Source organism: Monodon monoceros, unplaced genomic scaffold (assembly GCF_005190385.1).
Source record: "Monodon monoceros isolate NGI ecotype Baffin Bay Population unplaced genomic scaffold, NGI_Narwhal_1 Super_Scaffold_3, whole genome shotgun sequence".
Lineage (NCBI taxonomy): Eukaryota > Metazoa > Chordata > Mammalia > Artiodactyla > Monodontidae > Monodon > Monodon monoceros.
Genome location: NW_021703780.1, coordinates 34451656 through 34475199, shown reverse-complemented (window position 1 = coordinate 34475199; position 23544 = coordinate 34451656). Strand labels below are relative to the sequence as shown.

Sequence of the window (23544 nt, the reverse complement as noted above, 5' to 3'; positions counted from 1 at the left end):
GCCCTCAGTGGGTAACAGCAACCCTAGCTCCTCGTGGGGGTCAGGGCCGATTACTTCCACGTACAGAGTCACTCCTTTCTCTGCTTGCTGGTCCACTGGCAGGAGGAGCCCAGAGTGACCATGCTGTGGTCATAGCTTAAGTGCAGCATCCCCTGGTGGAAGCGTGTTCCCTCCCTGGGAATCTAACAGAGCTCAAGGTTATGAGAACAGGGAGCAAAAGTTCCCTAAGTGGTTCATTAAGTGTGGTGGTGAGAGGAGCGCCATTTATCGGCCATTGGTTCAGTTTGTATCCTAGTGGATGGCACCCCAGATCTGGAGGGTATGTCAACTTAGCTTTTCTTTCCCGTTTACCTCTACACATGCTCATGCGTGTGTACACAGGCCCAAATACATGTTCACATGCACACACACAGACACACATAAGACCACGGACAGAGGTCTTTCCCAACTCTGACATTCCATTCCATTCCATTTCCATGTCCCCACTTACCCCCCAGTTCTTTCCATCCTCTGGTCCTCTCTCAGAGCTACTCTCCTCCAGCCTGTGGGCAAACTCCTAAGAGCACATAGCTGTTCTTGGTGGCACAACTACTACTGCCCTTGCCCCTCCCTGAGGATAACGTTCCACCCAACCCAAGACTAGGATTCATCTTCCAACCCAAGGCTCTCTCTGCTTCATCGGCCAGTCCTGACTCCTTGTATTTTCTCAGACACCTCCATGTGCACACTCACACACACACAAAGATACGATAGCCTTCTAGGACACACCTAATGGACACAGAAGCTAGGCCTCAGATAAAGCATGTGCATCTAAACCGTACGTTATATAATAAAGAATTTGGCAGGTCTTCGTTCCTGGGTCCTTGGAATTTCCCATGCTATTCATAGTGGGCCCTTAGACAACACCTGAGTTTACGCTCACAAGATGAGTCAGGATGGGGGCTGGTCACTCCAGAAAGATGACATATGTAATTAGATGGGTGGGGCTTTGAGCCACATTTCAGCCCAACCTCCTAGAAGGGGCGGAGTACTAGAGATTGAGTTCAATCACATGGCCACTGTTTTAATCGTGCCCAGGTAATGAAATCCCAATAAAATCCTCGACACTATGGTTCAGGTGGTCTTCTCGGGTTCGTAACACTCAACATGGGCTGCAAGAGTGTTGCATCTTGAGGACACAGAAGCTTCACATTTGGGACCCTCCCAGACTTCCTGTGTCTCTTTTCTCGGCTGGTCCTGATTTGTATCCTTTGTAATAAAACTGTAGTTATAAGTAGAGTGCTGTTCTTAGTTCTGAGTCATTCCAGTGAACTATCAAACTTGAGGAGGTAGTGGTACCCCTGAGTTTGTGGCCAGTTGGTCAGAAGTATCAGTGGCTCTGAGGACCCTTCAAAACTGGGGCTGGTGTCTGACGTGAGGGCAGCCTTGTTGGGCGACTCTGCCCTTGACTTATAGAGTTTGACCTAACTCTGAATGGTTAACATCAAAATTGCATTGGCCCAAAGCTGGGTGAACTGGGGTGGAGATGAAAAACAGGTTATGGACAGTCTAAGAAGAATTAGGTGAGAGGGAAAGAACAGAAATGAATGACCCAGAAAAGGCAGATTAGAACCCACTCTCTCCCCAGCTGTTCAGAGCATGTAGAAGCAGACTTGATGGTCAGTCCTCTGCACTGTTGAGATATTAAAATGCTTTCATCCCCACCGCTGCCTTGAGCCCTCCAGCACCCTGCCCTGACTCTCTTCCAGGATACCCCCAACACCGACTACCCTAAGACCCAGAAACTAAAGAGTTAACATTGCTGGGGAGGGGGAGGGGGGAGGAGGCGGGGAGCAGGCCACACCCCCTCTGGCTGCTCAGTGCCAGAGCCCTCCATTGCCTTAAATATTTTAAATTTCAGTCCCAAATTCCAGGGGCCTCAGTAGGGGACCTGTCAGAACAAACCATATTTTCTGGTCTTAAGCTCTGCAAGGACTTTTTCGAGAAAGACTGGTCTATATCAGGGATTTTAGGCCAGAAAAGACAAAAACAGTGACTGGAAAGTGAAAAATTCAGTCAGTTTGGTTATTTGGCAGCTTGTACATTTAGAAGCAATCCGCTGGTCGGATTGAATTCAATGTTATTGTGGGTTTTTTCTTTTCCCCTTTCCCTACGTTCAGCCAGAATAAGAGTCAGCAAGTCAGACAGCATCTCAAAGAAGGAACTCTAATTGCTCTGTTCCCTCACTCGGATATTTTGGGCAATTTCAAGACGCATAAATAAGCCTGTTATTCAGGCACAGAGGAGAGTGAGATTTATTAATTTAAATGAGTTGATTTGGAGGTCTCTGGGGAAAGCCGCCTGCATTATTCACTTGCTAGTCCCAGGGTATAATTTACAGTGAGTTTTCCCTTTATGTTTTGGACCCCGTTGAAGCTAGGGCATAAATTTCCTCAAGTTATTGTTATTATAATTTATTATTCATTGAATGTTGACTCAGTGTAACATAAGCAGTGGCAGAAAGACACGATCCTCCCAAAGGGCAGGAAAGCCCTGTCCCCAACAATTCCAGAGGGACGTGTAAAGAGCTTCTGGGATCAGAGGAGGGTTCCTTCTCCCCAGGACTGGGACGCCACCCGGAGCTTTTTGCTGTCCACTAAAGTCTCCCCAGGAGAAATAGGCTTCCGGCAGGGAGAGTGCACATGCAGGCTCTGTGAGGAATCGGCCACAAATTGGGCTAATTGTTGACCTTAATTCAGACAAAGAGTCCAATAGGATGGGAAAGGGCCACTGCACAGGACTGGGACAGAAGCGAGACCCTGGGGTGGGGTGAGGCAGGAGATGTTCCCACTTGGGGGCCGTTCACTCACTTTTACCTCCTGGTGCCGGGTTAAGAAGCTAAGCGGTTGGGCAGGTGGAAAGCAGCTGGGTGCGGGCATCATCCCCCACCCCTCCCCCACCCTAGTTCACATCTGCCCCTCCTCCCTCTCCCACCCAGGTTCTCCCGTGGGGAGCAGAAGTAGCTCTCTTCGCTCCTCAATCACTTCAAACAATTGTGCAGCTTGGAGGCGCAGGCCCGGGTGACAGAACGTTTTAGACCTAGCAACAGAAAGCAATTACGTGCTGTTTGGCGCGGCCTTTAAGTACAATTGGAATTAGAGGGGAGACAAAAATGATTTCAGAATGCCAAGACTGGGTGACTGGTGACAATGCAATGACAAGCCTTGCTCCCTCCCTCCTTCCCTCATTTCTCGAGCTTCAGTTGTGCGCCAGATTCTGTGCTGTATCTAAGAGGCGTTCGCTGTTAGGTGTGGGGTGGAGGCGGGGGAAGGACACACAAATCAGTGTGTTCTGCCAGGAAGAGCTCTGGGGGTGCAGGGAAGTTACTTAACCTCGCTAAGCCTTAGCTGTCCCGTCTGTAAAAGTGGAGGGCCACCCCACCTCACAGGACAGCTGTGAGGGAAACGTGTAGTGGACAGAGCACACGGTCAGCGACGACTAGCTCTCTATTTCTGTCATTACCAGTAAGTGTTACTCTGTTGGTGGGAATGTAAACTGGTGCAGCCACTATGGAAAACAGTATGGAGGGTCCTCAAAAAATTAAAAGCAGAGCTACCATGTGATCCAGCAATACCACTCCTGGGCATATATCCAGACAAAACTATAATCTGAAAAGACGCATGCACCCCTATGTTCATAGCACCACTATTTACAATAGCCAGGACATGGAAGCCACCTAAATGTCCATCGACAGGTGAATGGATAAAGATGTGATTATATATACATATATATGTGTGTATGTATGTATGTGTGTGTGTGTGTGTGTGTGTGTGTGTGTGTGTGTGTGTAATGGAATACTGCTCAACCATAAAAAAGAATGAAATAGTGCCATTTGGAGCAACATGGATGGACCTGGAGATTATCACACTAAATAAGTCAGACAGAGAAAGACAAACACCAGATAATATCACTTTTATGTGGAATCTAAAATACGATACAAATGAACTTATCTACAAAACAGAAACAGACTTACAGACGTAGAGAACAGACTTTTGGTTGCCAAGGGGGAGTGGGTGGGGGAGAGAAGGACTGGGAGTTTGGAATTAGCAGATGCAAACTATTATGGGATAAACGACAATGTCCTATTGTATAGCACAGGAAAATATATTTAATATCCTGTGATAAACCATAATGGAAAAGAATATGAAAAAGTATATATATGTATAACTGAGTCACTTTGCTGTACAGCAGAAATTAACACAACACTGTAAATCAACTTTACCTCAATAAAACTAAAAAAAAAGACAAAAAAACAAAAACAATAAAGTGTTACTTAAAGATGCAGTGTACTGAAAAGCTATGCTTCCACCAAGCAACCGCTTTTATTTGAAATTGTCAGTGAAACATACGTACAAACACACACACATCATAAATGCACAGCTTGATGAATTCTCACAATTCCACACCCAAATCGAGAAATAGGACATTACCAGGATACCCAGGACCCTCCCCCTACTATGTTCCTATTCACTGCCTCACTCCCAAAGGTAACAATTATCTTGACTTGGAACTGCATGGATTAGTTTTGCCTGTTTTTGTACTTATTATATAAAGGGAATTTCATAGCACGTACTCTTTGTCATCTGAATTCTTTTCTTAAACCTTCTGTTTGTGCGGGACGGGGGTCATCCACTCAGCGACTGACTGCCCTTTGTCAGTGAGTTTTGCAGCTGATCGTATTTTTATGGAGCTGAAAAGCCACAATAACGGCCCACTTCCAGAAACTCTACAGGATCCCCCCGGAGCCATTCTGTACACTCATCTTGCCCTCGCTTCCCCACATTTCCCCATGAACTTTATTCTGTCTCTTTTGGGGAAGTGTAAGAATGTTTGTGACTTATCTCACATCCCATTTGGAATAATATATTCGGAAAAATAATAATACTGATAATTGACTGAATCTTAGTTCTTCTTCCTTCCCTAGTCCAAGCTTCCTCTCACTATACAACTGTTTCAGGGAGAGGATAATGACGACAGTGACGATGGAAGAGGCAGAGGGGAGATGATGCGGGTGAAGCTGACGCCGGTGATGACAGGTAACGCATTTTATGTTGCTTAGTATGTGCCCGGCCTTACTGTAGCCTCCTGACCTGTACTGACTCATGAAATCTTCATCACAACACACTTCTATCCCCATTTTCAATGAAAGAAACCAAGGCACAGAAAGGCTAAAGTATCTTGCCCAAGGCCATCCAGCTGGAAGGCGGTAAAGCTTGGATTAGAGCCCAGCCTGAGCGGTCTGGTTTTGGAACCCTGCTCTCAGCCAGCACCCAGGACGGTCATCGAAGGACAAGGATGTCCTCTGAGCCATTTGTAGTGTCATCCCTTTAGAGTCAGTGCTCCTGGTTTGCTCCCCTGATCCTCTGCATCTGTTACCAAAGCACCAATGACAAGCCTCAGTTGCAGTCTTGCACATGTGTGTGTGTGTGCACGCCCCCACACACACACGCAGGCACACGATGCTTCTGATCTTAATGCAAATGAGCACATACCACACAGCAGAGCAGTCTCCCACCACACTTCCCCCCAATCCCACACCAGGTGTAATTATCACTGCCTTTCAGCAGAGCCATAGGCAGCCTTCGGTGGCATCAACAAAGGGAGAATCTCTGCAAATCAAGCTGACCTGCTTACAGAGGAAGAGCCACGGCTGCCTGGGGAGGCTGATCAGAGCTGTTATCCTTGGGAGAATTTACCCAGAGGCCCCACCAGAATCTCCATTCACTGACTCGATCCAGGCTCTTTAGGTACTTATTTCTACACTTCACAGCCATCCCATAAAGCAGGAGTTACCATCTCCAGTTGAGGAAACTGAGGCTCCGATAAGATGTAGTCAGTTAATGGAAGCCTGAGCAGTCTGGTTTGATTTGCCCTGAAAAAGGAATCCCGGTGTTTGTTAAGGAGAGAAACACACTGATTTTGGGGGTGTTTTTCCCCAACAAAATCAAAGGGACTGGGCCCCCAGAGCAGGAGCAAGGGAGGCCTTAGGTTCAACCCAAGTCACAGTGCACGTGCAAAGGAAGCTCCCTGGCTGTCTTTCCTCTGAGCAGAGCAGGCTCCTCGCCTCCAGGAGCTGCCACTGCAAGTGGGAATAACGGTGAAAATATGCGTTGACCTCAGGCTCCCCAGGAAAGCTACTCCCGTTCTGGGTCCTTCCTTGGGCTTTAGTCCTTCTTACCACTTAATGTCTCAGTAAATTTTGTTGATAAGTGGCCTGTGCTTTCTCCAAGAGCAGTAAACACCTTGTAATTTATAAATCATTTCATCAACAATTGCTTGCAGAAGAAATGAAGCAACCAAAGGCTGGGCGGCGAGGATGGAGAGGAAAGAAGGACCATCCAGTACAAGGGTGCTGCTTAAAGAAACAGAGACAGGCACCCGGGTGCTTAGAAAGGGCTGTGACTAATTCCTGTTGTCACGCTTAGAGCAAAGGAGTGATGCTGAACGTCCCAGGTGCCTGGCATTTCTCAGTTATTATTTCTAACCCATGTGGCCAACCTGCACAGCCAGCATCATGGTCCCAGCTCTCACACGTATGGTGGCTAAGGCTCACCTTGGGTGAGTAGTCTGTCCAAGGTCAGGCAGCCTGCAGGTGGCAGAGCCAGGATCCAAGCCTAATTCTGGCTGCCTTCAAACCCATGCAGGCTCCCAAGGCCACCTTTGTCTCCAATGGACGATGGTTTTTAAGAGCACTTGACTGCAATCCATGGGAAGATATAGATGTGACATCTCCCTGGGCTGGAAATTGTCCCCTCACCCCTTGGGATCCCTCTGCCCCAGGAGCTGTAGGGCACTGCGCCCGTGGCTTTCTTGCCCTCTGGCCTCTGGGAGGCTCTGCGAGTGGGTAGCTCCAGCAGGACATGGAAGGATGGAGAGTGAAGCTAGGGGTATTTTCCCTCCTGGCTTCCTTCCTGCTGGGTTGCAGCAGCCTGGCTGTCCCTCCATAAAAGGCTGTGGCTCCTCTCAAGGTGACCTTTTCTATAGGACTCCCCTGTTGGGCTCTGGAAAGCACTCCCTCCCTACGTTCCTTCTGCCTCAGGGGTGGTAGCAGCCCTACTGCTGCCAGCGCCTGGTCCTGCATCCATGCTTTCCCTATTCTCCACCTTTGTAAACAGTCCGTGAAGCCCGGTGCCAATTATTCTCATTGAAGTGTGTCTTCTGTTTCCTCTTGGGACATGGACTGGCACAGCGACCCAGTACGCATGCGTACACACGTACACGTACACGTACACACACACACACACACACACACACACACCTGAAACAAAAGTTTCAAGGAAACTTCCTATTCTGCCATGCCCTACCCTGCCTCACCAAATAATTAAAATTTTTTCATGGCCCGCATTTTGGAAAAGTCCATTTTAGACTACACCCATGGTAGCATCCATAGTGATCATCTAGCCCAATCCTGCTTTTTTGAAAACTGAGGTTAGGAAAAAGAAGTAACTGGTTTACAAGGATGTATTGTACAACACGGGGAATATAGCCAATATTTTATAATAACTATAAATGGAGTATAACCTTTAAAAATTGTAAATCGCTATATTGTACACCTGTAACATATAATATTGTACAGCAACTATACTTCAAAAAAAAAAAAGTAATTGATCAAGGAAACTTGCTCCAGGCAAAGTCCGGACTAGAATTCGGATGAAGTGACTGCCGATCCTGCTTGCAGCACCTAGACCAAGTCCTGCTGCCTTTGCTGTGGGGACCCTTGACCCTCCCATGCCTTTCTCTCCCAAAGAACTGGTTGGAATATGGTTATCTCCTTACTAACCAGCTTCCCCTTTTCGTTCCTAGTCTTTTCCAAGGCCGCCACTTACTCTCCCACTCACGAATGGCGCCACCACGGTTGATGGGAGCCTCGCTCGTCGGGGCTGGAAGGAGACCAAGCAATCACTCAGCCCACCCCTCTCACCTCACAGGTGAGGAAGCATGTCACCGGAAACAGGACTCGCCACTAAATCAGCACAGGCCTGATTCACAGCACAGTGTCCGGAATCCAACGTTAGAGAGAGAAAGGAGCGTGGCCTGCAGCACGGGCAGTCAGGGAGCACCTCGGGAGTCAGGGGGTGCCCCACTATGGCTCGCCACAGCTCCCCACACCCTCCAAAGGCAGCAGAATCACGAGGAATTCACAGTGGAGGGAAGGGGAGCCTGAGGTTTCACCCTGATCATAAGCGTCTGGGTTTCCTCCTGAGAAACCCTCCTCGTTTTCCTCCCATAAGGGGGAGATGACTCATGATCTTGAAACTGAGCGTGACCCTGTGGGGCTCCTGGGCCTGGAAACCTTTCAAACAGTTGCTAACCAGGGAAGGGAGAGGATGCAGAGAGAAGGGAGGAGCAGGCAAGAAACAACAGGGCAGCCTTGAAGCAGGGTCCTAGTGCCGCCTCAAGAGATACACATAAAAATATCTTGAGCTCTTTACAGATCTAAAACCCCCAACAAATGGAAGTCGTCAGCATTCATTCCAGAGAAGATCACAGTTCGATAACCTTGAAAAGCTCATCAGGAGACCACCTGAGACCAGATTAAAGGACTGCAGCAACCCCCCCTCCCACTCTGACCCTTATCAGCAACTCCGCCCTTGAACCCTTGCTATAAAACTCCTCACCAAATTCTCCCAGGTTGGGATGCACAGTTTTTCAGGGCATGAGTCCGCTGTGTCCCTCTTTGCCGGGCAAAGCAATAAAGCTATTCTTTGCTACTTCACCCAGAACTCCGTCTCTGAGGCTCAATTCGGCACTTGTGCACAGAGGCTGAGTTTTCGGCATCATTCTCAGTGGTTGAATCTCCTCTCCCAGTCCCTGTGGCCATGGCCTCCAAAGTGGGGAGCACAGAGGGTTAGAAAGCAGAATTGAGGGGGGGCAGGGAGGAAATAGTACAATTCCTATTTGTATTTATTTTTACCTTTAAAAAATGTTTTCCTTCTATTACTTCATGTCGTAGCTTTCAGTATTACATGTATAAAACTTACAAATTAATACCCTTATTTTGGGGGTGAGAGGTAAAATGTGTTCATTCTTGGGATACAAATCTGCAAAGGCTCTGCTCTGGGGAACCGGGGACTCTCAGAGTATGGGCTGCATCAGAATCACCCGGGGAGCTCGGTTCAGGGCCCAGGCCAAACCCGCTGCAGCAGGTTCCCCGGGTGCAGGGCCAGCAATCTGCCTGTTAAGCAAGCTCCCCAGGGAAATCCATGGCCACTAGCCTTTGCAGATGGTCACTCTGGACTTTGCCTCTGTAGCAGTTGGGAAGAACCCACTTAGTCCACAGCCATCCCTCTGTCCCCATCCCCAGAGCTGCGTCTCACAGAGAAATAGGTCCTGGCAGCCCTGTCTTCCACGTGCTGCATACAGGGTGCTTGGCCAAGGGGTAGCACGGGGCTGAAGCCCTTGGGATGTGCACCCTGACACGGGAGCTACCTCTACCTCGAAGAAGGGGCACCTCTTTTCTAGTTTACCCAGAGCTGCTCTGAGGGCTGGCGGTGGCTCTGGGCTGCTCTCCATCTGCCTGCTGGGGGAGCCTGAACTTTCACTAGGACCAGGCTGGGATCACCACCGCAAGGACAGTCCCTGTGTGGGCAAGAGGGGAAATGTGACTCAGACACGCCAAGACCGGCCTAGGGTTAGGGAAACACCCCCAAGTCTGGCCCAGGGTTTAGAAAGAACTTCCTGATGTGAGCGTGTTAAAATGGAAAGTCACGGAAGACCCACCTCAGGAAAAGGAGGAGAGAGAAAAAGATGGGATAGAGAAGAAGCAGATGAGAGAGAATAAGACAGGCAGAGACTGAAAGAGGAGAATAAACAGACAATTACCCTTGAAGGGTGGGCACAGTGAGGAGTGGGCAGTAGTCACCGTAGCACATCTGCCCAACAGGCAGAGCTGGGGAGAGGGTAGGTGGTGGGTTATGGCTCGTTTTAGGAAAAAAATTATGCCCCCTGCTAAGGCAGGAGATAGACGGGCTCCAGGCTAGATATTTACAACTGGCTTCCTGTTCACACTTTCTGGGGTGAGAAGAAGTTGGGCTTCAGGCCAGACATTCATTACCAGCCCCCTGTTTACATTTCTGGAACAAGAGACAAACGGGCTCCAGGACTACATATTTATGACCTGACTCCTCTCTATATCTCGAGATCTGCACCTCGATATAAAACCTAGCAACAGAAATAAGGTAAATAACCAGACGTTGGACATTTTTATGGCAGGGACGGAGTAGGACTAAACCCTGTTAAAAGATCAAGAGGTCATACATTTCCCATCCTTGGGGCAAGGGAAGTATTGCACATGCGCAGAAAGGCTCCTTGGGGGTCAAAAAGGAGGTGGAACCACCCCATAATAATGTGATGCTAAGGCCATCCCATAGGCCTCTGGGCTGAAATCCATCTTGGAAAAAAGTTGCACACATATGTGGGGGAGGCTCCTAAGGCGGGTCAGGTGTGGAAAAAGAAACCAGATAATTGGCCAAAGGTGCACAAAGACCCGGAAGAACCGCCCTGCATAAATGATTTAACCGCCTCTTTACTGCACCCCTCCTCCTTAGGGAGAACGCCCACACCCTTTCTCTCCGGGTGGGGATCTCTGCCTCGCTTCTCTCTTAACTAAACAAACGGTTTCTCTGTGTGCTCTCCCACGTGTTGTTGTGCTGTGTCTCTAAAAATAAACTTTGTACCTGTTTTTACAGTTTTGCCTCCATGAGAAGTGCATTTTTTACTGGGGGCAAGAGCCAGGGGGTGTGGGGGCTAGGATTTCCGGTTTTCATCCAGGTTACATAGGCTCAATTCCTGGGCAGGGAATTAAGATCTCGCTTCACACCACCACTCACTCCTGCGTCTCCGAGATCACCGCAACCCTCCAGTCTGTATATTTTCCTTCACACTGGCCCAAAGTGGCTGGAGTAGGAGAGGAAGACCAGGGATGCTCAGCGTTTCTGGGACTTTCCCTGGTGAAGGTGAGGAAAAGCATTTTGCACTGTGTTTTTCCATTGGCCACTGGAGCCTGTTGACATTCGTGCTTTAGCACCTGAGCCGTAAATCAGCAAATTACCTGTTGGGCTGTTTTAACCAGGATGCCCGCCGCTTATGACATGTCCACTGCTGATAGGCACAGGTGGGATTCTACAGGGTGACTGCTATTATCACATCATCAGGAGTTTATCTTGGGAGCGTTTGGGTTTTGCTGATTTAATAACCAAGCCCTGGTGTCTGTGCCATCAGGGAAATATTTAGTCTGATGAAGGGAACAGGTGAGTCCAGCATCTTCTCCCATAGGTCAGGCCAGAGCTTATTTAAGAGAAAGTAAAAAGTGCAAGGGGAACATTTGCTTGTTTAATTGGCCATAGATTTTCCTGGCAATAATTTGCAGGAAGATAAGGGACCTCTTCAAGGTCATGCATCTTGGCTGGCTGGGTAAGGAAAAGGACTTGGGAAATTCTGGGTGCTTGGTTTTTTAAATGAGAGTTTGCTGATTTCTCTTAGACTCATCCATCAGCTGGTGAATGTCTATTGTTTAACTGATGGTTCCTGCCCAGCTGGCCTGGCTCTCTGCTTGGACGTGCTGTGTCTGGATAAAAGCAAAGATGGAGGACTTGCCCTGGGGTCTGTAGTGCCAAAGCCCTTGTATCCAGACCCCCAGGCATAAACCCTGCCCCAAGGTCAATAAGCCACGGAGCCTCATGGCAGAGAGGTAGCTTGGAGAGAGAACAGGCCACCTCTGCACGAAGTGGGATGGACAACAGTGCCTGTGTCCCAGCTTGCACAGGTCCAACACCCTATTCCCAGACCAGCAATCTGCTGGAGCAGAACCTGTGATTCCTTGCATTTATTCCTGGGGTTTAGCACATGGCTTGACGCTCAGCAAATGCTAAGTGCTGGAATAAATGAATGAATGAATGTAGTGACTTGCCCAAGGACACATAGCTGGTGATGGCACAGCCAGGATACCCAAGACTAACGCTGTGCTCCTTATACCCCCCCACCACTGTCTGCCAAGGGGTTAAGTACACAGGCGTCTGGCCCCAGACCCCTGGAGTCTGAGTCCTGGTTTATTTCCTAGCTGCGAGGTGGCTGTGGAGGCATGCCTCTCAGATCCCTCTTCAAGGAGGAATTTCCTGTTCAGTGATAGGAGGGCAGTTAGCTGAGAGCCTCCGGTTATAGCACCTTCAGGGGCCACCTCAGTTCTGGAGCTCAGGCCAGTTCCTCCCAGTCAGGGCCAGCCAGTGACCCAGCACGGCAGGTGCTGGGGCTTGGCCATTTCTGCCCGGAGCCGGACTCGTCTAATGGGCAGTCTGCTGGGGAGCTCCCCATTGGGCGGCCTGAGATGCTGCCGTTGTGCGTGACCTGGTGAATGGTGGTCTGAGGCGTTCCTGCCCCTTTCCCTCCCCCAGCTTGCAGGTCTGCATTACGGTCTGAAGGTTCTCTCTGCCCAAGGACCATAGTTTGCTATGTAATAAATATGATGACACTGCCCAGGGATAACTGATTCCATCACCTGGGCCACAGTGATTGCTGGGGGAGGGAAGTAGAGGGAATACATAACCCAGTTTGGGCCAATGAGTTATGAGATGTATGGGGTGGGGGACTTCTCCAAAGCTCCTTCTTCTTTTATCAGAACCTCTCAGAGAGAAGCTGTTTTATCTCCAGATGGTTCTGTAGCCACCAATGTGGTGGGATTGGGGGGAGGGTGGTCAGAAGAGAAAACTGACCCAGGAGTAGAGTGGAGCCCAGGGAATCACAACAAAATGGGGCCAGAGTCCTGCTAACAAGGAGAACCCCTGGATCAAACCATGCCTGAAGCCAGAGTCTTTTCAATTATCTGAACTTTTCAATAATTCATTCAATTATATCAACTGAGACCAAGCTAAGTGTTCTGTCATTTACAATGAAAATAATCCTGATTCAATTAGGGAACAAGAAAAGAAAAGAGGGATCACCCACCCACCACCCCAGGCCAGGTCACAAAGAAATGAATCTCTGATGGTAAAATTTCAAGCACATGAATGGCAAGGAAATCTCAGGAAGAGGTTTGGGGACAGAGGATTCAGCAGATGTTCCCCAACCCAGATTTCATAGGCAGTGGATGCTCCAGGATCCACCTGTGGCCTGAGAGCTGGATAGACAGAGGCCAGGGGTACAGTGGTGGTATTCCCACCAAGTGGGAAACAAACCAACTCCCTGGGGCAAGAAGAGAGGAGAGCCAGTCCATCTGCCCACACAAACACACACACCCAAAATGAGAGGAGCGGGCTTCCCTGGTGGCGCAGTGGTTGAGAGTCCGTCTGCCGATGCAGGGGACACGGGTTCGTGTCCCGGTCCGGGAAGATCCCACATGCCGCAGAGCGGCTGGGCCCGTGAGCCATGGCCGCTGAGCCTGTGCGTCCGGAGCCTGTGCTCCGCAACGGGAAAGGCCACAGCAGTGAGAGGCCTGCGTACTGCAAAAAAACCAAAATCACCTTTCAAGCCAGGGCTGGGTGAGGGGGTCCTTCCTCAGGCTGGGAAAGGGGATCACAGGCCACACCCGGTGGCTTTTGAGGGACACACCAGCCCAGTGCTGCCAGCTGGCCTGACCCTGAACGTGGTTCAAATTCTGGCGTGGGCTCTGCGCCGTGAAATGATGGTCGAGGTGAGGATGTGGCTGCGGTCCTAGCTCTGCCCTGATGCATCAGGTGAGCCTTTACTAGTTACCTTACCTGGGACTCAATCCTTCTTCTGTTAATGAGGGGTAGTTCTGGAATCAGTGTTTCTCAAAACAGGGGTCTGTTGGCACTTGGGGTGGTCAGTTCTTCCTGTGTAGGACTAGTCCACACATTGCCCCAGGGGGCACATTCACTAGGAATCCCCACTGTCCCCCAACCCTGCAAGATGGCCCCAGCCACTGTGACAACCCAAAACCACACACTCATATCTCAACACATCCACTAGGGAGACAGTGCCAGCCCTGGCTGTGGACCACTCTCCAGTAGCTTTCCTGAACAGCTGGGTGGCCTCCCTGTACCTCAGTGTCTGCATTTCAGAAATGGGGATGATAACGTGCCTGCCTCATTGGGCTATGAAGCTTAAATGAGATACTGCTTATAAAAATGAAGAATGGTGCCTGGCACACAAACGATAAGCATTACCCACAGTAATCAATAATTAATCAAGCATTACCCTCCCAAGTATCTATTATCCAATTTCAATTCTACCTAGTACGTGCCATTATTCCCATTTTACATCTGGGGAAACGGAGGACCTGAGAGGTGAAATCACTCGACAGATTTCAACAATGGCTCAGTGTGACTTCCCAGCCTGGCCTCTTAACGGCCCATTTGCGGGGGACATGACAAGGCCAGGCACTTACTGGCCTCTGTTATAGGATGTCTGTACTGGGGGGCTGGAGAAAGTCGGGACGACTGGAGGTGAGGGCCTTCCTGAATCTGCCCAGCTACATGTTTCTCTGGCACCCTGTCTGTAAATCCAAAATTCAGGTCAAGGAGGTTTTCTCTTTGCTTGCTTAAGATGGCTCTAAGGAACAGGACACGAGGGGCTGAGCTCAGGGGACCAGGTCTGCAATAGCAAGGAGGCTGGGGGCAGGGAGTCCAGAGCGTGGCTGGAGAGGCGGGCGGCCGGGGGCGGCTGCAGGAAGGGCATCGCGCTGGCAGGACACTTCCTCCGTGATATCCTGGGGCAGCAGAGGAAGGCGGGCAGGGGACAGAGCCCAGAGCCCATACCACGGAGAAGCCACAGAAAGCTCCGGGAGACCCCACGGGATGGTAGTCAGGCCCTCGCTATGCCCAGACACCCTGACCTTTCTTTTCCTCCCACCTCAGGGCCTTTGCCCTGTGGTTGGTTCTGCCTGGAATGCTTTTCACCCAGACTTTCCCACGCCTGTCTCCTCCTTATTGCTGGATCTCGCAGCTCAGAAAGGCCTTCCCAAAACACCCCGGGTGAACCAGTCACACAACCCTGCTTCTTAGCGCTTAGCAATGGCAAGAATTGTTTGCTGTTTATCAGTATAATGTTCTGAGAGCCTAGAACAGTGTCTGGCACTAAATAGGTCCTCGGTCAATATCAAATGAATGAATGAAGGACGGAGACACACTTTCCGATGGCAGGGAAACTTCGGTCTGAGGGGAGACGCAGCCCCGCCCTCGGGGAGCCCCGGTCTGAGGGGAGACGCGGCCCCGCCCTCGGGGAGCCCCGGTCTGAGGGGAGACGCAGTTGTTTTCCTTGCGGCAATAGTTATCAGCAGGTACTAACCAAATACAAAATCCTTGCAGGCAGCGTGGCTGAGGAGCCTCACGCTTACAGGACTGTCAGGGAAGACTTCCCGTAGGAAGCTGCCTCTGAAAACTGGAGGCCCCACATCTTAGACCCGTCAAAGGGCTCTCTCCCTAGTGGACCAACACTGTGCTTTTAAATCAGGTCCAGACACACCTACGTGACCACTCCTTTGTGCAGTATAAATACTTGTCTGGCTCTTGATTGGAGAAAAATGTGGTCACAGGCCACCCTCTGCTTGGAACTTCTCCCCTCTTCTCTGATCTCATGTCCTATCTATATCCCCATTTACAGACTCCAGGACCGTGGAATGGGATGCAGACTCACACTGCAGTCTGCCAGTGGCACCTACCTGGAGTTGTGCAGTGCACAACCTGTACAGCTGTGCTTAGCAGCACTGATAAACTCCCAGAGTCTCAGGACTGAAAGGGACATCAGAAAGCCTAAAGCACAGTCACTCAACCTTAAAATGAAGAGCCTGAGGCTGCTGGTGGAGACAAGGCTTTTCCAAGGCCATGCAGTGATGCCTCAGTGAAATGGCTGGGCTGTGGACCCACAGCTCTTGGCTCTCAGAATGGCACCATGAGGTGTCCTCTGCCATCCTCCCTCCCCTCCTCTAGGGCTCTCAAAACGCCCCCTTCCCTCCCCTTCAGCACACCCTGTGCGCCCACCCTGGTTCTGTGCTCTCATTCAGAGTCAGTACATGCCATGCTTTGGGGTCTTCCTAGGTAAATCACATCACCAAGCTGTGGCACCCACCACTGGTCCGCTCAGAGTGGGGGGCCCCCGCCAGAGTGGGTCTGCATCTGTACAAGGGTTAGTAATGGGGTGAAGGGAATGACGAGGAGGTGGGGGAGGACCCCCATGTTTCCTGGCAGAGTAAAAACACAGAGTCAGACACGCTTGGGTAGGAGTTGCTCTGCCCCCACTCTACCCCGCCAGGGGTGTGACCTTGGATGGTCCGGTCCACTCAGCCCTTCTGGGCTCCAGATGTCTCAACTATAAAGGGCAGTAAAAATAACCCTCATTTCTCCCCCCACCCCTCACCGCAGCCTAGTAAGGATTACATAAGGTAATTGATGTGAGGGCCCGAGCTTGGCTCAAGCCACGGCTGCACCTGCCCCTCGGAAACAAGCCCTCCTCCTGGAAGCCTTTCTCAGCCTCTGTTCTGCATGTGTGTTATGGCTCTTCCCCGTGGAAGCCGTTTAAAGGCAGGAACTGCTACTGGGAAGAGAGAAAATCTTTGGCACAGCCCAGCCATTACCAGAGATGTTTAACCAGCCCGCATTCAAGGCAGAAGGACGTGCATGAAAGCGTTTTATCTTCCTCCCACAAAGGGAGAGCAGAGCCCTGTGCCAAGCTGAAATGAAGGCTTGATTTTTTAAAATAGACATTTAGGATTCACTGATGCTTTGCTAACCCCCAGTCAAATCACGACATCAAGGAAAGAAAAACTCCATTTTCTGCTAAGATGTTGAAATGGCCCTTTCCAATTAAGCGGTGGGCTCTGGGAGGGGGAGCCCAGGCAGGCGGCCCAGAGCCGTGTCTGCTCATCTGTGTGTTTCTGGGTCTGTGAGCACCTCGGAGCTGAGCCCACGTGCCCTGGGTGAGGGGGCTGGCCTCCAAGCCATCCTGCCCTCTGGGTCTCCCACCAGGCTGGGTCCCTGGTTGTCCCTGGGAGGGATGTGAGACCTGTTCGTTAGCAGTCACTTACATGTTTTGCATATATCAGTAGGTCTGATCATCTACTTTGAATTAGCAAAGACCAGGACTCTCACAAGATTGCCCACGAAACACGACCACGTGCGAATAACACCATCCATCTGAAACCCACCATTCCCCAGCTCCCCATGGCTGTCTGTCAAGAGAGCACAGACTCATCTATTAAGACTCAGCCCAGGGGCGGTAATTAAAGCAACAACGACAAACACTTGTATGTCCCTTTTGCTGTCAGTCACTGCTCTAGCTGCTTTCCGCATATTAACTCATTTCATCTTTGGGTAACTGTGATGCTTCAAGAATGGCCACAAATCCTTTCCACTCTTCCCACTGGAGAGTTTGAGTCTAAGTCTTCTCACTTTGAACCTGGGCAGGCCCTGGGTCCACTTGATGAGCACAATGTGGTGGAAGTGATACTGTGCCAGTTTCTAGACCAGACCTGAAGACACTAGCAACTTCCACCTCCATCTCTTGGCGCACTCTCTTTGGCAGCCCTGGGCCTCCATGGAAGGAGTCTGACTAGTCCAAGACTGCCATGCTGGAGGGACCACATCCACGTGCTTTAGTGGACAGTCCCAGCTGGACCCAGCCTTTCAGCCATCCTGGCCGAGGTGCCAGACACGTGAGTGAAGCCATCTGGGACCTTCCAGCTGAAGTACCATTGAGTGACCTCAGCTGATGCCACGTGGGGCAAAAGCACCAAGCAGCCAAGCCCTGCCTGAGTAACTGACCACAAAATCATGAGGTATAATAAAATGGCACGAGTACTTTGTTAGGCAGCGGTAGATAACCAGGACAACCTTCTGAGGCAGGTCCAACGGAATACCGTTTGACAGCTGAGAAAGCTGAGACACAGAGACGTTAAGTAATTTGCCCATGGTCACACAGCTAATAAGTGATGAAGCCAGGATTCCAAACCCGGACAGCCTGGTCCCAAAGTCCATGCTCCCTCTTCTCTGAACCCTAAATTGACTACTATTCCACTGTCCTAACATCTCTTGAACTTACCCATTGGTAAATCTTCTCCCTTACTGGATGCAAAGGCTACTGAAAGGCAGATCCCGATTCTTAGTCAATGCATAGCCCTGTCCTGGGACAGAGGAAGAGTGCTCAGTGTTTGCTGCGAGTGGAGGGGGGTGGGGGGTGGATAGATCGATGGACTGATGGATGAACAAATGAATGGGCTTGGATAGGAGACAGCCTGGAGAACGTGGAGGGCCTAGAACTGTCTGGGGTGCGGGCTTATTAGAGGTGCCATGTGAGGATTAGCATGAGGGAAGCAGAGGAACACCACACACCAGGCAGAGGGGTGCAAAGACTCCCTTGACTGACTGTGTGGTTCCCCACCCTCTCCTCTCCAGGGCCTCACGAAGAGTCACTCTTTGAGGCTAAAGATTAATTCTGAAAAAACACTTCTATTTTAGTGTTATATGTTGCCTCCATTCTTTTTTCTCCCCCAGCACAATTTTAACAAGGACCCAAAGCTTCCAATAATAGATATGTCACGTACCTGAAATGTCTAGTCACCAGCTGAACACTAATTTTCCCTGTGAATGTCCTGGTAGCCCAGGCAAAAGGGAAAATACATTGTAGTTAAGAGCTCTCATTTGGGGGAGATTTGCTGACCTCTTAGATCCAGAACCAATAACTACCTTGCAGAAGGCTCACCTCTGACCCTCAGGCAGGGAGTCCCTCCACACTCAGCCTCTGGACGCATGCACCCCGTGTGTTCACCACCAGTCCACCCTGAATGCAGTGGTGCTTATTCCTAACTCCTCCTCTGCTGTGCTCAAAAGGGCGCGGGCTTGAGTTCATTCGTCTCTCAACCATGAATCCTCAGTTCTGCAGATACCGTGCTCATTGCCAGAACGGTCAGTGACCGCAAGGTCTTCCAAACCTCTGGAAACTTCTGGAGAAACAAGAGTCCCTGGGCTCCTCCCACCAGCACTCTTCTCTTTAAGATTCCAGGCAAACAAGGATTCCTATTACCTTGTCCAAGAGTATGTTTCCGGGAAGAATGGTTGTGCTGAACCTCAATGGAAATTTCCACTGGGGCTTCTCTGTTTTCTGGAACTCATTACACAGAGCAGCGTTAAATTTACAGGATGCAATCCCTTAGATGTGGACGCTTAGGTTATATAGTTCACAGGAGCAGATAAAAAGAGGCCAACAGACTCATCTGGAGAGATGAAATTTCTCCTGCAAAGAGGGTAGTCTCTGCTCAGAGCTCAGAAAGAGAAGTCTGTCCTTCCAGGAGGGACTGATTGCATAGATGGCTCTTACAAAGGATGCTGGATAACATAACAGTTGACCCAGAGATGTTCATTGTCTCATTAACCTCCTGAGAGTGACCAGGACAGCAGATTCTGAGCTACTTAGAGAGCACGTCGAGAACAACCAGGCACACCCCTCCTGCCCTGCCCTCACCAGCCTCTACCACTTGGCTTTGCTCACGGCAGGTAATGAACAGACTTGAGGAAAATGCTTAATCCCAAGCCAGATGCCACATTCACTCTACCAGGTCTCCTCCCTGCCACCTCCCACCCCAGCGTGCACACGCACACACGTGTGCACACACACACACACACACACACGTGGGCACGCACAATTTCCCCAGTCTCTGTGTTATGGAACTAATCTACTTTACTACCGCCTTGAGGAACATGTGAATCACTGAGCAAAGACAGAGAGAAAGCTGAAGATAAGTTATTTTTGGAAGGTTGTCATTTTGAAGCCCCAAAGGCAGGCTTCTCCAGGGTGGGCGAGGCCGTAGAAGTGACAGGCAGCTGGGGCCATTCCCTCTTCCCTGAACAGCCCTTTCTCCCCCACACTCTGGACCTTTGCACTGTCGGTTGCCTCCACCTGGGATGCCCTCTTCTGATCGCCATCTTTTCCTAGCAAAATGCCATCTGTCTCTCTGGAGGCCCAGATATTCCTGATCTCCCCACCCCAGCATAAGCTCCCCGAGCTTAGGGCCCTTACCTCTCATGTCCTAGAGTTGCTTCATGGCAAACAGTGTAGACTCTGGAGCCAGTGGCCTGGGCTCAACTTAAGACTGCTACTTACTAGTTGTGTAATAGGGAAGAACAAATCTGACTCCATATTGGATCTGTTTCTTTTACTTTCACCTTTGCATTCCATTGCTTTTGCTACAAGATAAGAATGTTGCCTGTAGCTTGAAACATACAGGATAGCCCATTCTCAAGGCTCTGACCTTTAAAGGTATAACACTGTTCCATTCATATAGAGATACAAAGTTGCAGAACAGACAATAACATTTGTTTTGTTAGAGGTTTATAGGAACATCGTGACTGGGCCTACAGGAACAGCTGCAAGGACAAAGGATTCTGACACCAAGAGGTCTGCATTCTGACACCAAGAGGTCTGCAGGGATCAATCACACCCCCTCCTCTTTTACTATAAGAGAAGCCTAAATTCTAACGAGGGTAAGATGGTTCTCTGCGAAGCTAGTCCGCCGTCTTCTCCATTTGCTGGCTTTCTGAATAAAATCACTATTCCTTGTCCCAACAACTCGTTTCTCAGTTTATTGCCCTGTCATGCGGCGAGCAGTACAAGTTTGGACTTGGTAACAGCTGTGCAACTTTGCACAAGTTACTGCATCTCTCCGTGCTTTAGATGCCCCTTCCATGAGATGAGGAAGATAACCATGTCTACCTGATTAGGGTTGTTGAGAGAATTTTAAAAGCAATGACTGTAAATTGCTGTCATTATCATTATCCCTGGGGACTGCGTGCTCAAGGTTGGGCACTCAAAGGAGCTTGGAATGCCTCCTGAACTGCGGTGTGGGAATAAGGATTTGGCTGCAGTCCGCTAGGGAAGTGGGGACTGAGAGACAATAATGCAGTAGGGGCAGCTCCAGGAGTACTATGGGGGCCCAGGGACGGGGTGGGGCTGGAGGTCCTGCCCAGCACACCCTGACTGCCTCTACCACACCCTGAGATTCTCCTCAGCACCAGCCCCCACCTCCTCCTCCAGACTCGGGGACCATCTGAGAGCAGACTCGAAAGGGAGCTCCTGCCTCAGATCTGCCCTGCAGGGAGCTGCAGCCTTGGTAGGTTGGAAAATGTTCACAATCCGCTCTTGGGAGGAGGAGAGGCGCAACTGTGATTCACAGTGTCTGCCAACTGCCAAGGTGTAAATACTCCCAGCATGGCGGGTTTCAAGCTCCTGACACGACCTCACTGAATGCGGAGTTGAGAATGGATGGGCAGTTCCCTCTACTACATGGCAATGTCACTGTATGCCTACAATAGATGTAAATAACCTGAAGCGCATGGATCCGAGTAAAATGCACAGAATTAGAATGTAGCTAAATAGTTACAAAGTAATAGGTTGCAAACATATATTACATTTCTTTTTGATATAATAATTTAATATAATTTTAAATCATGGTTGTGTTGAAAAAGTAGCTATCAGGATGCCTGAAACGGTTGGTTGTTTGGCCTGAGGTGACCCAGCACTGGAGCCTACCCAGCTCTCTGGTGGGGCTAATGGCAGACACTGGGAGGGCTCAAGGCAAGGAGTACTTCCCAGAACTTCTGCCGCCAGTGTCCTTGTCCCCACGGTGAGCCACAGCCACCCCCCGCCTCTGCAGGAGACCCTCCAACACTACCAGGTAGAGCAAATGAATCTAGAAAATTATATGGAGTCCAGTTCCACCCTGAAGTTGGTCTTACAGAAAATGGGAAAGTAATACTGAAGAATCTCCTCTTCGACATATCTGGGTGCAGTGGGACCTTCACTGTGCAGAACAGAGAACTTGAGTGCACTCAAGAGATCAAAGAGAGAGTCGGCACATCAAAAGTTTTGGTTTTGCTCAGTGGTGGAGTGGACGCAACAGTTTGCACAGCTTTGTTGAATCGTGCTTTAAACCAAGGTCAAGTCATTGCTGTGCACATTGATAATGGCTTTATGAGAAAACGAGAATGTCAGTCTGTCGAAGGGGCCCTCAAAAAGCTTGGAATTCAAGTCAAAGTGATAAATGCCGTTCATTCTTTCTACAATGGAACAACAGCTCTACCAATATCAGATGAAGACAGATCTCCACGAAAGACAATTAGCAAAACCTTAAAATGACTACGAGTCCTGAGGAGAAAAGAAAAATCATTGGGATTACTTTTGTCAAGATTGCCAATGAAGTAGTTGGAGAAATGAACCTGAAACCAGAGGAGGTCTTCCTTGCCCAAGGTACTTTATGGCCTGATCTAATTGAAAGTGCATCCCTTGTTGCAAGTGGCAAAGCTGAACTCATCAAAACCCATTATATACACTATCAAACCTAAGGTAGATAGCTAGTGGGAAGCAGCCGCATAGCACAGGAAGATCAGCTCGGTGCTTTGTGACCACCTAGAGGGGTGGGATAGGGAGGGTGGGAGGGAGACGCAAGAGGGAGGAGATATGGGGATATATGTATATGTATAACTGATTCACTTTGTTATAAAGCAGAAACTAACACACCATTGTAAAGCAATTATACCCCAATAAAGATGTTTAAAACATTAAAAAATAAAATGTTTTAAGTCACAAAAAAAAATAAAATAAACACTATAACGACACAGAGCTTATCAGAAAGTTGAGAGAGGAGGGAAAAGTCATAGCACCTTTGAAAGATTTTCATCAAGACGAAGTAAGGATCTTAGGCAGAGAATTTGGACTTCCGGAAGAGTTCGTTTCCAGGCATCCATTCCCAGGTCCGAGCCTGGCAATCAGAGTAATATGTGCTGAGGAACCTTACATTTGTAAGGATTTTCCTGAAACCAACAATATTTTGAAAATAGTAGCTGATTTTTTTGCAAGCGTTATAAAGCCACATACACTATTACAGAGAGTCAAAGCCTGCACAACTGAAGAGGCTCAGGAGAAGCTGGTGCAAATTACAAGTCTGCATTCACTGAATGCCTTCCTGCTACCAGTTAAAACTGTGGGTGTGCGGGGTGACTGTCGTTCTTACAGTTATGTGTGTGGAATCTCCAGTAAGGATGAGCCTGACTGGGAATCTCCAATTTTCCTGGCTAGACTTATACCTCGCCTGTGTCACAACATTAACAGAGTTGTCTATATATTTGGCCCACCAGTTAAAGAACCTCCTACAGAAGTTACCCCCACTTTCTTGACAACAGGGGTGCTCACTACTTTACGCCAAGCTGATTTTGAGGCCCATAACGTTCTCAGGGAGTCTGGGTATGCTGGGAAAGTCAGCCAGATGCCGGTGATTTTGACACCTTTACATTTTGATCGGGACCCACTTCAGAAGCATCCTTCATGCCAGAGAGCCATGGTTATTCGAACCTTTATTACTAGTGATTTCATGACTGGTATACCTGGAACCCTTGGCATTGAGATCCCTGTAGAGGTGGTGTTAAAGACGGTCACCGAGATTAAGAAGATTCCTGGTATTTCTCAAATTATGTACAACTTAACATCAAAGCTCCCAGCAACTACTGAGTGAGAGTAATAAACTTCTTGTTCTGCTTAAAAAAAAAAAAAAAAAAGATGCCTGAAACT

The 23544-nt window shown here is 49.4% G+C and overlaps 1 pseudogene; it reads left to right on the top strand.

The window, feature by feature from the left end:
- The first annotated feature begins 5041 nt into the window (after positions 1-5041).
- On the top strand, positions 5042-23488 carry LOC114907556 (annotated as a pseudogene).
- Positions 23489-23544: the final 56 nt, after the last annotated feature.